General features: G+C 41.4%; 1 long non-coding RNA gene across 5 annotated transcripts; it reads right to left on the reverse strand.

Moving 5' to 3' along the window:
• Positions 1-8,282: 8,282 nt before the first annotated feature.
• LOC124477556 lies at positions 8,283-16,614 on the reverse strand. Of its 5 annotated transcripts, XR_006957166.1 has the most exons (4): positions 16,391-16,613; positions 8,967-9,586; positions 8,639-8,865; positions 8,283-8,340 (listed from the first exon to the last, which is right to left on the reverse strand). It is a non-coding gene; the product is annotated as an uncharacterized LOC124477556 (long non-coding RNA). The 5 variants fall into 5 exon arrangements; XR_006957165.1 differs by having other exon boundaries at positions 8,287-8,397; positions 8,639-9,586; positions 16,391-16,614; XR_006957163.1 differs by having other exon boundaries at positions 8,287-8,856.
• Positions 16,615-17,089: the final 475 nt, after the last annotated feature.

Below are 17,089 nucleotides of genomic sequence, written 5' to 3' on the forward strand. Positions count from 1 at the left end.
CATAGAAAACCTGGAAAAGTCATGGAATTTTTAAATGGTTATTTTCAGGCCTGGAAAAGTGCTTGAAAAAAATTAAATCCCCAAAGTTTTGGAAAAGTCATGGAAAGTTGTTATAATCATATTTTCATGTTGTTCATTTACGTTGAGTTTGAAATAATTCACATTCGTTTAAAAGAAATACGTTCAAAATATAAGCAGGCATACGCTCTCATACTAACTGAAGTTAGATGGCCATAGCAACAGTAACTCAGAGAAGCGCAAGGGATAATTCAAAATGCCAGGAAAGTGTAGCTTTAACGATGCTTGGCTACAAATGGAAAGATACATTAAACAGACAAAGACCCGGGACGAGCAAAATGTCGGTTGTGTGGTGGAAAATCATTCGACATTTCAAACATGGGAGAGGCGGCATTAACTAGCCATTCCAAAGGTAGCAAACATCAGAGCGCTGCTAATAGCAAAGCTACAGCAGCCCGGTGATGGGTGCTGCTAGCAAAGCTACAGCAGCACCCATCACCGGCTTTCTTACCACAGCGAGGTCCACTGCTACGCATACTAGCAGCAGGGGTCGATAACCGATGCTGTAACAAAAAATGAAGTCCTAACTGCGGAGGTAATGTAGGCTGAAGGGGCTTATTTTCCCGACTATGACCGGCGTTCTATTACACAGCTACTTGTCAAAAAAACAACTTAACACAGTGTGTCTTTTCACAATTTATTTGTTACCGTTCGTAGTGTTGATCAGCAGAAAAATAGTTAGACATTGAACATTCTTTAGGCTTCAAATCAGCTGACGTCGCTAAGCAACGGAGTACGCTGGGGTTGAAAAGTTACCGGACTGCTTGCGGAGTGCTACAAAAGATGTGAATCTGAGGCAAAAAGGCCACTTCCATTGACAGCGGTCAAATATGCATAGCAAAGTTCAAATGTAAAAAAATTGTTCACCGAAGAACGTTGGGAAGCCCCATTTTGGTGAATGGAGCATTCTACAGTATTACGAACAGCCGTGTAATACAACTTTTTAACGTATACACCAAGATTTCACAAAAAGTTTGGTCATAGAAATTTGGTTTAAAGTCATGGAAAAGGCATGGAAAAGTCATGGAAATCCGGTCAAAATGTGTATGAACCCTGATTAGTTTACTTTAATGGCAGTTTTTCAGAGGTAAGGGTTGTGGAACATGGCATGCCTCAAGGAAGTTGTCTTGGGCCGCTCCTCTATTCAATCTTTACCAATGATCTTCCATTGGTTTTAGATAAAGCAAGCATTTCAATGTTTGCTGATGATTCCACTATATATTTAGCAGGAACTGATATTGGTGATTTAAATACAAACCTACAAAAAGAGCTACAGTTAGTGGTGGACTGGATAAGGAGTAACAAATTGATTCTCAATGTATCTAAAACTACTTGTTTAGTGGTTGGAACTCCTTTTTCTTTATGTTCCAAAACTTGAACTCAGCATAGAAAAAAATTCTGTAGAGCAAAGAGAAGAGGCTAAACTTTTGGGAGTGACAATTGATCATAGATTGTGTTGGGATGGACATGTTCAAAAACTGGTAACTAAAATGGGCAACACTTTGTCTGTTATTAAAAGGTGTGCAAAACACTTTACACCACAGACTGTCAAACAAGTAATTCATGCTTTTTTTTTTTTTTTCTGTTGTTTGGTCCAGCACCTCAGCAATTAATATAAGAAAACTACAAGTAATGCAGAATAAAGCGGCACGTGTGGCTCTGTCATGTGGGTTTAGATCAAATGTGGATAAAATGCATGAAAACCTCTCATGGTTTACAGTTAAAAATAGATTTTTGTATTCACCGTTTATTTACACATTGTTTTACACAAATGATCGTTTGGCAATGATATACATCATTTTCCAACAAGGCATTCAGTAGGAGGTCGTTTTATGTTACCTAAAGTGAAAACCAAATCGATTCAACGTTCAGTCAGGTATAGAGCTATGTGTGAATGGAACGCTCTTCCAAATACCATCAAACAACAAAACACCCAGTATGGTTTAAAAAAATCACTTAAGAACTATAATTAATATTAATAATTAAGATCAATTAAAAGAGATTCAGTCATAGGGCTTTCGTTATATCTTATTAAAAAATATATATAATATAAAATTACAAAATCTATTCGGGGTAGCGTAATCTTGTCGACCTTCTCAATATTATTATTTTTTTTGTATTTTTCATTTAGTTTTTGTGATTAATTGTGTTAATTGGAAATATGATTTGTAATCTGAATAATGTCTTGTGTGTATGGTGTGAAATGTGATGTCGTAAATTGTATTGTCACATGATAGATTGGTTAGCCTGGTCCTAACCAGACCCTCGTACCTTTCATTTGTACAGAGGGTCTGGGATCGCTCCATTGACAAACATTAACTTCCTTGAAGGCGGATCCTCTGTTTAAGTTTAAAAGTATTGGATCTGCCCAGAGCCACTCTGATTTGCCATAACCAATCGCAGGCGTTCGCCTTAGCCAACTCCTTCACCACTACTGTAACGGAGCTAGCTGCACTAGCTGGAAAATCTAACTTTTCCCGAACCCGTGGGGAGGAGGGCCACAACATCATGGCCACCAACAAAACTCAGCAGGGAATGTTCTTGCTCCGGCTTAAACCTATGGATATTCGGCAGCGTTGCCACAACCGCAGAATAGCTTCTCCGCCGTCATTACTGAACTACTCAAACTAGTGCACAACATTAACGTCAGTGTTCTCAGCCACTCCCTCTGATCGCTGATTGGACCTACAAAAAATGTGTTTATGAAAACCGACTTCAAAGTCAAACTCCCAGACCTAGTACAGAAGCAAAATCCAAATTGAGCGTAAGTACGTAGGAGGGCAGAGCCAGGCTAATAGATTGTAGGAACCCAGGAAGAATAGCTTTCAAGGGGCAATTGACTGCAAAACCAATTTTACCTTGTCATAGTTGAATAACGACAGTTCGGTGGGTAAACAGAACATACCGTGAATATCAAAGTCCAATGACACCTTTTTCCTATAAAAAAGCTGTAAAACGCTAGCTTTTCAACAAAGCTACCGGTCCTACGTAGGACCGGTGATCGCCCTCTTATTGGCTCTGGTCTGTATCTTTGTCACGCCCCAGAATTTACATCCAGACCAGCCCGAGGTAGCGTCTATCTCCGATACTAGTTTAGCTGCGCGCTGCTCTGTGTAGGCTACTTATAAGGAATTACAAAGGAGAACGTTTTGAATTATAACAAGGATATTGAAAATGGACCACGGTCGTAAATGCTGTGTTCCAGGCTGTACAGGGAAGGCTAACACTTACAGTCTTCCCAAGGAGCCAAACATTCAACAGGCATGGCTGCTGTTGTCTATGAGAAGATCCCTGCGAAGTTCGACACTCAATCATTCATTTGCTCTGAACATTTCACCCAAGACAGTTTTGACAACCTTGGACAATTTCAAGCAGGATTTGCTAGGAAGCTGAACCTGGAAAGAGGTGCTGTTCCGACCGTATGCTCATTGCAACCGCAAGCTATAAGGACAGTATGATGTTGTGCTAACAGTTATTAGCAATGCTAACGTTTCCTGTATATAGCATACCAGGTAGAATGCTAAATACGTTTCTACACACATCAAATGACTCTAGCTAGACTAGCTGTAGTCGGCATTAGAAGGGAAGCTTCCAAAAAATATCCAGAAAACGAACAGCAGTCTGGCTTATTGCTAACGCCTGTCTAAATAATCTATTTGAAAGAACTGGAGAAAGGCAGGTTCTAGATACAAGATACGTTAGCATTGCTAGTAACTGTTACTAGTAACACCTAGACTGTAGGCATGTAAACAAGTTTAGCTTGCTAGTTAACGCAAGAGCATAGGTAGAATGTGTGATAATTTAGCCTAGTTTATTGGCAATGGGGCTAACGTTGATTCATGTTCCTGACTGTGTTTCATTCAAATAAATAACCTGTGTAATGAAAATCTACAATTCACGATGCATGTTTGTCCAGATCTTTATCATGTTATTTTACAACAAGATATCTAGAGCTAGCCTAGCTAGCTAACTGAAGCCGAGTAGAATCACGATATGGTTTGGTTGCTAAGCTGTAGCCTAACGTTCTACCCACCTAAGTCAATCCAGTTTGCTTCAACAACAGAAGTGGAAACAAGTAATGTTATCATTTCAAATGATATATAGTCAATCTGTTGAAAACAATGTTGTGTAGACACAATAGATTTATTTGCGCGTTTTTATTTCAAGTCTCCAACTTTGGTGTTTCAGCGAGTGCTGCTGTTGGCCGTGTTGCGTTTTTGCTCCCAGCTTCACTCGTTGATAACCAACCAATCAGCGCGCAGCTTATCTAAATATTAATGAGCATACCATAAAAGGAGAAAAGCTAGTGTTTTTTCCAGGGAACATTTCAGAGGATCTGTCAGAAGGCATAGAACAGCACCCGGGCCATTTTCAACCCAACCAATGTTACATACCCTATTCGGAGACCTTAAGGAACAGTGTGAAATACCCCCAAAAAACAGTCAATTGCCCCTTTCAGCTTATGTTGGAGCTAACGGGGATCCAAATAAAACAAACAAACAAACTCAGCCCCAGCATCGGTCACAAATGTTCTCATATGCAGAAACGTAGGTTTAATAAATAAAATACTTCACTGAATTTGGCATATCATTTTGTCTTTGATTCTTTACTATAAACATGTACAAAAGCATTCAATTGGTCATGTGTAACATAAGCAAACATTTCTTTGTATAGCATACCAAAGCTGTATGACACACAATGCAAATTTGTGCTCCAATAATTTTGTAATACAAAATTGTTAAATGTGACCAAAAGGGAAGCGACTCTTAAGAGTTTCATTTCCAAAGACAAATCATCACAATATTAAAATTCTTCCTTAGCAAACACAAAATTTGTGTTTGCTAAGACGGAGCACAAAATTACATTGCTAGGAGTTCGCGGTTGAAGACTGGCAATGTCACAAAATTACATTGCTAGGAGGTCGCGGTTACGGACTGGCAACGTCACAAATGTATGTTTCTAGAAGATCGCGGTTACGAACTGGCAACGTCACAAAATTACGTTGCTAGCAGTCGCGGTTACAGACTGGCAACGTCATTTTGTGACGTCGCCATTACCAACTGGGGTCTTTCAGTTCCTCAATGCCGCAACGTCACCAAAGACTTTGCGGCAACAAATGTTTGGTCATTGAATGACGTTCCGGCAACGTAACTTTGTTAGCTGTGTTAAAATTTCATGTTTTGTAGATATTTCGTCATCGTCCGTGTAGTTAAGCTAGCCGTCGTTACGCAAGTTCTGCCACCTGGCGTTCATGTCCACCGCTAACCAGAGTGTAAACCTAATCCTGAGTTGGTTTAAAGATCCAATGACATGCTGTTTTTGGATGCTTTTATATAGGCCTTAGTGGTCCCCTAATACTGTATCTGAAGTCTATCTCCCCGAAATTCAGCCTTGGTGCAGAATTACAGACACTACGAGCAGTCCCACAATAAGCTTTCCTCAGGACGCGCTATTTCTGTGTCTGTAGCTTTACATGCTGTGAGGAAGAAAGAGGCGGGGCTAACTGCTATGTTTCGGTCGTTTGCAAGCCATGATGTCTCGAGGAAAAACCATCACAATAGGGGATTTTCTAAACCGAGGGTTTGAGCTCTCATTTTCTCAAAGACGGAGAAGAATACCCAGGCATGGTTTACACCTATTGACATTTCTAGCCACTGGCGGACCAAAGGCAGGCTAGGGGAACTCATATTAATGTTAAATAACCTCCTAAAGTGAAGTCATGGGACCTTTAATTCAGACTTTTCGGTTTCAGAACGGCCGATTTCAGTTAGTTAAATCAACTTGGAGTATATCCACTTTGAGTTAAGCGCGTGAATGGGCCACTGTTGGAGTAAACATTAACAAAATTAGTCAAATGTAGAAAAATGATGCCTGATAATTCAATAATCATTTCCATTAGTGGATTTTCATGTATTTAGTTGCAAAAAGGGTTAACTATGGAAGGCCGACTGGGTCAAAGGTACGCGTAATTTAAACACGTATTTTTGATCGGACATCCATTAAGGAAGCCCCGTCAACTGTTTCATAAGCGGCTGCAGCCGTAAATGTGCAGACGAAAGTTACACATGAATGTACGCGTTAGTTAACGCTTGCAGGCGTTAAATAAACGCCTGTATATTTACACGTGCAATTGCAGGCGTTAAATAAACGTAATTCGCCGAAAAACGACAAGTTTGCAGGTCTGAAACACATGCTAGCTATCAATAAGTTCTAGGTAGAATATAATATGAATATAAATAGGTTGATACTTATCAGAAGAGGTGATCCGCCTCGTCGGCCTTCCTCGCTGGACTCCCGCAAGTAGACTCCCTGTCTTTGTTCGACTGAGTCTTCGTGCACTGAGGCTGCCAGGCGAGGCTGCCTCTGTAGTGCTAGCTGCCTTAAATATGCTAATGCGAAGATTCAACTATCTTCTATCACACACTAATTGTGTATGTATACAGTGGGAAAATGTATCCAAACTTTTGACTTGTACTGTGTATACATATATCGAAACTGTATTTTTGAGATCGAATAAATAGAGTAATAGCGTGTTAAAAGTATCAGACTAGATCAACAGGTTTCATACTCAAGTTTCATACTGCAAGCATCTGCCAAAAACCTACAAGACAAAGACAACAAAAAATACAAATTTCTGTTTTTTTATTAAAAACAGAACAGAATTCGTCAGAGGGCGAATCAGACAACGTTAATGACAACTCTGAAATGTGAAATGAAATGGTACCAAAGGTAGGTGACTGGAGGATTCCACTCTCCATCTTTTCTTTGAAACCCATATAAGTGGCATGGATGGGCAATCTTAAAATTATGGCACGAGTGTTTGCCTCTGGAAAGATTCTCACAGGCTCATCCCCTTGGTGATGTAAGAATTCAATGCTGGTTGAAACTGGGAAGCCGAACCGAGGAATTGTTGAAGCACCTGATGTGAAAATTTGGATCTGTTCCAGGGTTAATTTGTCAGCGCTCTGCTCTGAAATGTTTTTGCAAAAGATCATTAAAAAAAACATCACATTTAAAAGCAAACCTTAATACTGTGAACACAATACTGTCATTGAAAGTAGTTACTGATTGAATACATCTAGTAGAGATGTAAGATACTGAAAACTCATGTCCAGCTGAGTTGCGAGTGATGAGGTAAAAATTATGTGACATGACATTTTTGGTCTGGTTTTATCTAACCCACTATACAACAGTTTAGGGACACAAGTTTGATATCAGCCTTGGCAGGGACATCAATAGTTAATGCGAGCGTGCACATTTTTTTCGCATTCATTTAAGCGCAAATACTGTTTTTTTCAGCTTCATGTAATTTTGTTTATATGTTTTAGTCTAAATAAGATGATTGGTAGGCCTATAATTTAGAAACTATCTTTAGTTTTGTAATGTTTTCTTAGCCTACCTCAATTCTGTCTTGTGTGCGGAGTCCGACACCTGGACCTGTGAGTGTTGCAGTGACAAGCTCAGAAGAGCGTGCTGACATGGAATTCTGCATGCATCGGTTTGTGTTTTAGGTTAAACACTTTTACAAGCGTTGATTGGGATACTGCGTTTATTTTTTCTGGGATTATCAATCTAAATGAACGCACTGACTAATAAAGTAAATTGTTCAAACTCAAACTTTTTATTTTACTGGGGCACAACAAATACAAGACTTAACTTCGTTATAACTAACCTACAAGAGCAACAAGTCACTCAATCAGAGTCATTGTGATCCTGGAGGAAACTAACAACGGGTCTAGCCAACCATTCCTAAGTGCCGTTGTACTCCCGGAACAAGTGCGTCTTGAGCCTTTTCTTGAAGGTGGGGAGACAGTCAGTGTCCCTGATGGAGGTGGGGAGCTAGTTCCACCATTGGGGGGCCAGGCAGGGGAAGAGCTTGTGTTGGGACCTGGCAGTCTTGAGCGGTGGGACCACCAGGCGGTTGTCTGAGGAAGACCGTAGGTGACGGGTGGGGGTGTAAGGTTGCAGGAGAAACTTGATGTAGTCGGGTGCAGTCCCGTTCACTGCTCGGAAGGTCAGTACCAGGGTCTTGAATCTGATACGGGCGTTGATGGGTAGCCAGTGGAGAGAGATGAGGAGCGGGGTAACATGGGAGCATCTGGGTAGATTGTAGACCGGGTTGCACATGCTGGGAGAGCAGCGAGTTGCAGTTGTCCAACTTGGAGAGGACCATTGCTTGGACTAGCAGCTGGGTGGAGTGCTCAGACAGGTATCTCCTGATCTTCCGGATGTTGTAGAGGGTGAATCTACAAGACCGGGAGACTGCGGCAATGTGGGCCGTGAGAGAGAGCTCGTCTGTGAGGCAAGCCTCAATCCTAGCTGAGATCCCCGGATCAGTCGGGGGGAACAACAGGTTCTGTCGTTATACTGGGGCACGTACCCCTGTAAAAAGGGTCTAACAACGCCCCTGCCTTTGATCATTTAAATTAATGAATGAGCGAATGCACACTGTAAATTAATAACCTTGAAAGGATGTGTCAATAATGAAATTATTCATAAAAACCAACAGGATAATAACTTACAACATGAGAGAAATAAAAACATTCACAGTATCAAGTACCTTGGTCAACTTTTCCCGGAAGTTGTAGTCGTTGATTTCTGCTATGTCTGTGACAGGAAGTTGTAGTCGTTGATTTCTGCTATGTCTGTGACAGGAGGTTGTAGGCCACAGACTTGCCTGTAGAGCCGTTCTAAAAAAGAACTGTGGCTCTACACCCCCATGTACCAGACAGACAGAAATAATTCTTCCCACCTGTTTGTACACGCCATCATAGAGTGCTGTAGATACTGTATATAAATATATTTTTTAACACATAGTATACACATACACAATTGACAATTTTTTAAAGATGTTGGGCTCAAAGGGCTAATAACAAATAGTAACTCACCTTGAGAGTTGCAGGAAAGGGATTTTTCCCAGTCTGGTCCCTCAAATATATCGGATGAGTGGATGGCACTTATCAGCAGCCGGAGGCACTCCCTCGTGGGCCCACCCTTGTCAGCTGCCTCCTCTTCAATTCCATTAGCATCCCTGAAGACAACGTCCAATTTCGCCTCAGGGTTAAAGCGTGCCCGCCGAAAACCTCTGAGCGCACACTCAAACACGTTGTCTCGCAGGATGTTCATCTGGTTGCCATCAGGAGTAGATGTTGAGTCCACCATGCTGCTCATCAACTGCATCAGTTGCTTGAGATCTACACAAAAAACTAGAACTATTCAAAATAAAGGCCCTAAACTGACTAGTCTGTTAATTTGTCAAATACTTTAAATAACATATTGCTCTCATAACTTGCACTTCATCTACATCAGGAGATGTAGAACGGGCACTCCATGATGGGGAGGCCACAGGAAGTGGTACTGAATGAGAAGCTCCAGGAAGTGGTGCTGATAGTGGCAAGGCCACAGGAAGTGGTGCTGGCAGTGGCAAGGCCACAGAAAGTGGTGCTGGCAGCGGCAAGGCCACAGGAAGTGGTGCTGACACAGGTGTGGGGTTGTTTGTGGAAGCAGTCTGTAAAGCATCAAGTAAATCAAATCAGAATGGGATTTATTCGCCATGAAAGTTTGCACAGACAAGGAATTTACTTTGGCAGGAAGGTGCACACAATAAACATATAGGAACCTAAAATAAAAAAGTGATCTACTGATCCAGTTTATCACATCAAGCACAGAGTGAAAAATCTGGGTTTTATTACCTTCTCCCAAATATATAGGGCTGACCTTTCTAGTTGGCCACTTTAAAGTTTTGCAACAGGTGTTACAGCGGTTACATTTAATTGGTAAACACGCCTGTGCGAATACACCTTGCAAATATCGTAATCAGTTTCAGGGTTGAGCTGAGGGAATAGGTGCTGTAGCGCAGCTTTAAAATCCCTCTCTGCCTGGTCTCTTGGACCACCAAGGTCTGAGTGGTGCTATCTAAAAAGTAAGTATACATAAAGGAAAGCTCATGCAAATGAACATATTGCTATAAAGAAAGCAACATCAACAAAGATAAATTGCAATATTTTTACTGCCGGTGGTGGAGGAGCGTGTGGCTCCTGCCCTTAAAAGTCTAACCCTAAAAGTTACGGTCCGGCTACGCCTCCTTGTTGGGACAGAACGAGCAGGTCCACCTGCCCGTGGGTGACTGATCATTCCACATTGGTCATTTCTAAAAAGTTTAAATCTTCGAGGGAAGTAATTTGTTTTTGTTATATTAAGGAAAACTGTAGAATCCCTAATATAAATACATTATAATTTACATTTAGACAAAACTCAAAAACACTAAAACAGTGAATGACCATTGATATCATACACATAAACCACCTTCAATATAGCCTAGAGCCATAGGCTACATCAAATAAATAAACAAGCAACATTTATCGACAATATGCCTGGATTCAAATAAAAACAATTTTGCCTAAAAAACAGTAGAATACGGTTGTATCTTGGAAATTTGCGGGGTTAACTATAAAGAATGGCCAAAATACTGTGTCAGGATATTATCTAATAGGCTATATCAGCTCATCAAGCCTACGTAAAGGACTCTCCATAGAAAAATAAATAAATGTTATATTGTTATTTTATATGATATATTGAGACCTTCCTGTTTTATTAATGATTGCTACTGTAACAGTATAACCAGAGCCTGTTTATTAGACATTGGCTGTGTATCAATCCACGTTTTCTTGTGTTCTTGCGAACTCGTTTGACGCCATCTTTCATTGACCAAGTACGGTTTCAATCCAAAGAACACAAGTCACCAAGAACGCCAAAAATACCTGGAAATGTTCTTGATCCGCCCCTTTTATCGAGGATGCATCGGATGGTGACTTGACCAGCGAGAACGCTTCTGATTTCCCAGAAGTCAATGCAAGATGTCAAGCGAGGCGGACAAACCTCACAACTGTAATTTTTTACTTTTCATATTTCAGCTAAACGGTGCGTGTAAATCGAGAAATAGGCAGTGTAGTCGCTGAAAATGTTCTTATTTTATTGCTGAAACGGCTAATTTGTAAATTTGCTCCGACTTTTCGATAACCTACCTAGCATTTCAGTGCAGTCACTATTTAAGATTAGGTACTGTAAGTTAGCAAGGGCTACAGAAAACGTAAAATTACAGGTAGAGGGACCATTTTTTTGCTTTGTTATCTAGTTTTTGTAGTCAGTGTTATCATAATGCTGCGAGTCCAGGAAAACCCTAACCATCTCAATTCATCCTCCGTCCTTGCGTCCTTCTAAGAATGTACTTGCGTTCTCAGCGTTCTTCGGATTGATAAACAGCCATTCTCTGGTATAACAGCTTGCCTTCCCACAATGCACCACGCTCGGGGGCCTGTCAGACAGATAAATGCAGAGTTGTAGTTCTCTAAAGTCACTGTTGTACTTCGTATAACGTCATGGCAAAGTGTGCAGTCAACTTTGAACTAAATGACTAAATGTAAATACAACTTTGATACACATTAAGTAAAAATCCGATGTAGCACGATGTTATCTACTATACACACAGTAGTTATGGCTCTTTTTTTGCTGTATTTAATCAGAGTGAAAGATGTTAAAGTACGGGATCGGAGGCCAACGTTGTCTCACAATGTCGATGAAACTACTTTTACACACATGATGCAAGAAATCCAATACGCTAGCTATATATAGAATTATATATGTTTTGTATTTTATTCAGGGTGAAAGATTACATTTTACAGCATGCCACCGGGCACTCAGGGTAACCAGTCGTGTAACCTACTACTGCTGCTAATGCAATAGCCTGGGGGCGCTGTTTCGCTGCTACATTGAATTGCCATTTAAAAAATGCATTTCCATTTCAATAAAGAGTCGAAAAACCTTGTCAATTTGATTTGCAATATCACATAGCCTACTTATAAATAAGCTTTCATTCAAATCTGTATTCAAAAAAATTCTAACTGAATTTAGGATTTCATTGCCACTTTGCCCATTGAATTGTCATTTGAAAAAATGCATTGCATTTTTACATTTTACGTTTTAGTTATTTAGCAGACGCTCTTACCCAGAGCGACTTACAGTAAGTACAGGGACATTCCCCCCGAAGCAAGTAGGGTGAAGGGCCTTGCCCAAGGACACAATGTCATTTTACTAGGCCGGGAATTGAACTGGCAACCCTGGCAACCCGATTACTAGCCCGACTCCCTCACCGCTCAGCCACCTGACTCCCTTTGCTGTTTAAACTAGAGAGGGTACAATTTCTGGGTAGGGTGTGCTCGCTTGCGTCGGTCGCAAGTGGGTCCGTCCCCTTAAGTTTTTCCCTTCTAGTGATATTTTCAAGCATTTAGTCTACTCATAATTCATTAAGAACTTCCTTTGAAACAAGCGAACCCCCTTTGAAACAAGCTACTGTAACAACGTTGTCACTGGCAGTATTTCAGGATGGAATCGTGATTCAAACAGTACTGTCTGCTAACTGAAAATATGCCCCCAAACACGAAAATAAATTTGACATTAATTTAGGGGGAACTGAATAATTCAAAAGAAGTTTGCTACGAGCAAGCTGCTGTTGCTAGCCTAACATCACTGATAGAATTGTTTGAAAGCGCCAGAAATCTTTTCTTTTGACATAAAGTTTAGGTTGTGGCATTGAAAACAGCAACAAACCACACAAGCTTGAGTTTAAATAGATTATTTAATTTTACATTACTCACTGTACATGCAAGTCTTGATTTGCTTAAATTTACATGTGCTGCAAGTACTCCACGGCACGATACCAGAGAATGTCTAATAAAACAGGCTCTGACGATACTCGCTATGCAACAGAACATCTATGCACGTTGTACCTATGCGTCGTTGTTAACGTGTTCTGACGTGTACACGTAACTAGCACTGAGTACCCTTGTGTCAGAGCCTGTTTAAGGAGAGCCTGCCCACTCCCTATTAAGTCCCATTGTACCAAATTTTGTTGCAGTTCCACCAGAGTTCCACTGGGAGTGATCGCGGTCGAGTGCAAAATGAATGGGAGTCTATGGAGCTAAACGGCTAAATTAGTCTCTTTCGCCTGATTGTCGTTGATAAATCTCAGATTTGATTGTAGTTTTTGCATGTTCAACATAGATTACAGGTCAAAAGTTGAATGAACGAGTACTTATGTCCTTTCGATTTCTTACAGGGTAAGTCGTTGTTGCCCATAACACGCTAGCATTCTGCTAACGAATGCTGATTGGTTAGTGAAGGACTGACTACGACCAGTGATCCCGCTTGATGGTATCCGAAGCAGAACCAGAATGTCAGAGCTTTAGCAACATTAGCAACAACATTAGCAAGCCAAAACTTGTTATAGCATGTGTATTGACAGGGAGAGTCTAACCTGTCAGCTGTGTTGTCGATAGCCTGGCTGCCAGCCCAACTTCTCCCCGCCCCCCAAAAAATTTGGTCGGGAAGTTGGGTCTGGAGGGTCTCGTATAGGGGACCAACTACAGAAAACCAGAATCTGGGCGAACCAATTAAATTGCCAGGGCGGGCTTTATACGATGATGGACAGATGATCAACAGTAACGTAATCACCCACGTCACAAAAGAGCGCTTAAGTTGAATTTGTTTTGAACAAACATGGCTACCGCTGGAGATCTGGGATGTTATGATACTGCCATCGAGTCTGTTTTAGAAGACATCGACAGCGCATTAATTTTGAAAGAGGAACAGAGAGACGCAATCAAGGCATTTGTCGATGGAAAATATGTTTTTGCCGTCCTTCCTACGGGATTCGGTAAAAGTTTAATTTATCAGCTGGCCCCGATGGTGTTGTAATCCTAAACGGAGAACTTCGTATATGCATTGCTCTTTATTGTTTCGCTCAAAAAGGTTGACCGTGTGAACAAGTACTCTCCCTACCCTTAAATTCATTTTACAACACCGGCAAATATTGTTTGTATTCATTCTTCAAGCATACTTCAAGTCTGCTTGTAGTTTAGTTCTGTTGACAACAACTATGCGGTGCTTAACATACGTCACATACTCTGTTGCTCTGATTGGTTGTAGATCTATCCAATTGAGCGAAGAGGCATTTGTTTTCCAGGCTTGTTTGAAACACGCCCTGTAGTCAAAGCCCAACGGAGAGTTCTCAGACTCATATTCTGACTAGAATTATGAGTATGACAACGTCAGGCTATGTTGTCGATGCCTTGAAAGAAAAGTGGAAGTAACCAGAGCTTGCCGTCAAGCAGTAGCTCTGGTCGTACGATGTATATCTACATTCCCTCTACATTCTATGTTCCCTCTTGGCTCTCGACGAAGGCGGTCGCATTTTTCTATCCCCCCCTCCCTGACCTTCCCTGCTTCGCTCTGTCTTGTCTGTCTTGTCTGTCTCAAGATACTCTCTCACCATCACTCTCCGAAACTGGAAGCATGGAATTAATTAGCTGGTCTCTCAATGCAATTGACACCATCTTCTCGAAGAGAAGCTCGGGTTCGGGGGAACCCAAATGTCCGGACGGGACGTTTGCAGCTGGCTACACGATGGGCGCGTGGGACAATTGGCGTGTCGTGTGTCTAGCGGCGCTTTCCGTTGAGGATGTTGAAGACATCTTTATTTTCGGAACCATGATTACAGGCTTTCTGCTGTGTGGATTAGGCGGTTGGCTTGTGTATCGGAAAGTCAAGGAAACGGCTGCAGCCATCAAAAGCCCCCTTAGGCTGCCCGACCTGATTGAGACGGTGGGCAGAGCCGTTGGAGCACTGACTGTGAACTTACAGCAGAATAGGGAGTACAACAGGGATAAGTTCGCGGCTCAGCAAAGAAGGTTTGAGGATCTGGAGGCCTTCCTGAAGGGTGGACGTGAAAATTGAGTCGCATCTACTCGTCTAAACATCTACACCAATCTCATCTACTTTCGGCCCCGTAACCAGCTCAGGCCTTGGCCAAGGCCGTTGCTGGAAAACAACTCCCCTGGAGAGCGCTGAAGCGAGACTATCTTGCTCTTCCCTTCCCACTCCCCCACCATCAACATCTGTGGCTTGGTCTCTACCCGGGTCATGACCAAGGACGTCTCCTTGCCAACACTATCTGCATAGAGAGACTCGGACTGATTGTGGCCTAGGTCGAGGGCGCCAACCCAGACCTACTCACACACTAACTTTCACCTACTACAGATACCACCACCCCCCCACCCCCATCCAACGCCTTCGATTGCTTTTCCCTGGGTGGCTGGCGGGTCTGTGTCCAGCGCCTATTACGGTCGCAGGTCCAGATGCTGCTGGTCTACCCCACCGCCCTTTCCCATTGCAAGTGTTTGTAATGTTGTGTTGTTAATGTTTGTGGGCTTATGTGCTGAGGTTTTTGCCTGTTCCCATACTGTACTCCTCTAGGAGCATTGTATGGGGGTTGCCTTTTTCTCTCCTCCTCTCTCCTCATGTTATGCTTTGCTGTAATCTTTCTGGTGGGCGCCTTTGATGGCTGCCTAGGTAGGCTCTCCTGCCAAATCAAATTCCGTGTCTGTGCAAACTTTCATGGCCAATAAACATCAATTCAATATATGACGTCAATGACATTTTCAAAAGGCTTTTTAGAACGGAAAGGCGACTTTAAAAAAATCTAACACCCAGCAGTGCGTTTTTTTTTGCCTCCCTTTTCGAATTCAGTATTCAAATTACTAGACAAAAAATTATATCCTGAGAAAAATTGATTTTGAGGGGTATAGTTCTATGGAATGGATCTCCATTCATCCTGCACTTGACCGTTAGCGCCCTCATATGGAACTTGAGTGGAACTGCAACCAGTTCAGAACCCGGAAGTTTCCGGAGGGTGGGAGTTTTCCCTTTATTAGAAATTCTCTGCTTGTGCCTTGACTAAAGGCACTTTTTGCCACAAAAACGTTGTAACCTCCTAAACCGCGCAACGGAACGTAAATCCCAATAGAAGCAACGCAAACGTGACCAAGACATTTTGACACCGACGTTGTCTATGTAGTCCAAATATTGACGGATCCTTAGGGGGGCAAAAATAATAAATAATATATATGCAGGGCTGCCAACTTTTTCAAACCCCCCCCCCAAAGAGACAAGGCGAATTTACAGGGCTGATTGCGCGTCAATGTTGCTTCACTCCGTTACCCTGCGCGTCGTCCGTTGCTGTTTACAACGTTAGATTGGCTACTTGTTTGGCGTTGCCGCGTGAGATATACAAGGTGTGGTGTGAGAGTGTGAGAAATGGTTAAAATACTTGTGTCACACGGCGAAACCTTAGAGTTGGCAGCTCTGTATATGTGATAGAACAATGGTTGTGCTCGCCGAAGACGTGAGCACACCCAAAAATTTAAAAATAGTCTAATTACCTTCCATATATCATAGCCTACTATTGCAGTGATGTTACCTGTCAGCAAGGCTATCCTCTCCTTGCTCTGGAGCTTCCTCTTCAAGCAGACTATCAAAACGATTATTTATGCAATTCCGCATTTCAGTTATTCTCTTTCGAAATCGATCAGCCATATTTCATTTGAGACACAGTCCAACTGAGAAATTGTGCGCAATGTCGAGAAACCTTGGGAAAAGTGTGCGCAAAAACTATGAACTCACTTCCGGTTTTTACAAAATTACACAGCATTTCAGAAGAAAAACTAATATATAGGGCCTATATATTTATTGTGTGATAGAAATGCAGAAATTGAACAGAAATTGCAACATGTGTTGTTCTAATTGTCCACTAGATGTCAGTCTAAGCCTATAGCTTTCTATGTAAAATGTTTCTGTTGTTATCAAGAATTCTCTTTTTTCTATGGAGGATTATAGGGGCCAAAACTAAATAAATAAATACTTGGATAAATAAATAATTATATAACACAAAGCTTAAATAAATGACACAAAATATATAAATGTTACATGTATTTGTGTGTATTTATATATATGTTTACGTTTTCATGTGTTTACATGTATTCATTTATACTTACATGTATTCATTTATACTTACATTTATTAATTTATACTTACATTTATTTATTTATACTTACATTTATGTATTTATACTTACATTTATCCACGGTGAAACTTCCTGCAGCAAAATAAATCTGTCGTC

This window comes from Hypomesus transpacificus, chromosome 2 (genome assembly GCF_021917145.1).
Source record: "Hypomesus transpacificus isolate Combined female chromosome 2, fHypTra1, whole genome shotgun sequence".
NCBI lineage: Eukaryota > Metazoa > Chordata > Actinopteri > Osmeriformes > Osmeridae > Hypomesus > Hypomesus transpacificus.